Below are 1373 nucleotides of genomic sequence, written 5' to 3'. Positions count from 1 at the left end.
GGGGGGGGGGGGAGATCTAAGAGATCTTTCTCGAAAAGATTGGCCCTATTGTCTTTTTTGTTCTTTCTTTCAGCAAAAATACAGTCGTCGTCTTTTATTTTTTTTTTGATTTTGTTTTTTTAGGTACTAATTCGTTTGCCACACTCGCTCTCTCTTTCTCTCTCTCTCTCTCTCTCTCTCTCTCTCTCTTTCTCGCATTGACGTTTTGTGACGCTCCTCATTCTCTTCCCTCTCTCACATATGAGTGTCACAAGTGTTTTGTTGTGTTTTCTCCATGTTGGTGAGGAAAACGTCAGCAATTATAATTGAAAAACAAAATCAGTTGACCTATCCCACCAAATTGGGGGACCAAACAGGAAAATAAACTCATCACTCGACAGCAGTTAACCTGTTGTTCAGGATGGTACAAATTTGAAGGGTGCAAATACACCGTTATGTTTTTTTCTTTTCTGTGGTAAGTAGCTTGCTTACCAATCACATGGTTCCGGGTTCAGCCGGGCACTGCGTGGCATCTTGGGCAAGTGTCTTCTACTATAGCCTCGGGCCGACCAAAGCCTTGTGAGTGGATTTGGTAGATGGAAACTGAAAGAAGCCCGTCGTATATATGTATATATATATATATATGTGTGTGTGTGTGTGTGTGTCTGTGTTTGTCCACCCAACATCGCTTGACAACCGATGTTGATGTGTTTACGTCCCCGTAGCTTAGCGGCTCGGCAAAAGAGACTGATAGAATAAGTACTAGGCTTCTAAAGAATAAGTCCTGGGGTCGATTTGCTCGACTAAAGGCGGTGCTCCAGCATGGCCACAGTCAAAAGACTGAAACAAGTAAAAGAGTAATATCCACGGAGCGAGGTCAAGCGAGGCTTGCCTGACTGATGACCATAACGAAGATGATGATGACGATGATGATGATGATGATGATGACGATGACGATGATGATTATTTCTTTATTAACCACAATGGTTTACATTAAGAAAAATATTATGAACAGCACAGGACAGAGCAAAGAATGTGTGTGTGAGCGTGTGTTGTTGTGAGGGTTTTGCGTGTAAACAAAACTAACAACAAGGTGAAGTGTATTTGCCACTTAAATGTGGCTGACCCCTAAGGGTGGATGTTACTGTTGCTTTTAGCCCCAGGAGAACATCTCCTCCAGCTGGCTATCGACACACATCTGTGTCCTGTCTGTATTTGCAAAGGGAAGTCATCCTTCCCATCTTGATCTGCGATACGTACGGACTCGAGTTTCTGGGTATTTTCCCGTCCTCAGCGTACGACAATCGCCGACCTTCGATGCGAAAGATATACCTTTGCAAATATATATAACTTTTTCCAGTGAAATTATTCCCTGATCTTGTTTTCACTTTTTC

The sequence above is a fragment of the Octopus bimaculoides genome, chromosome 3 (genome assembly GCF_001194135.2).
Source record: "Octopus bimaculoides isolate UCB-OBI-ISO-001 chromosome 3, ASM119413v2, whole genome shotgun sequence".
Taxonomy (NCBI): Eukaryota; Metazoa; Mollusca; class Cephalopoda; order Octopoda; family Octopodidae; genus Octopus; species Octopus bimaculoides.
This window is presented reverse-complemented; position numbering follows the sequence as displayed.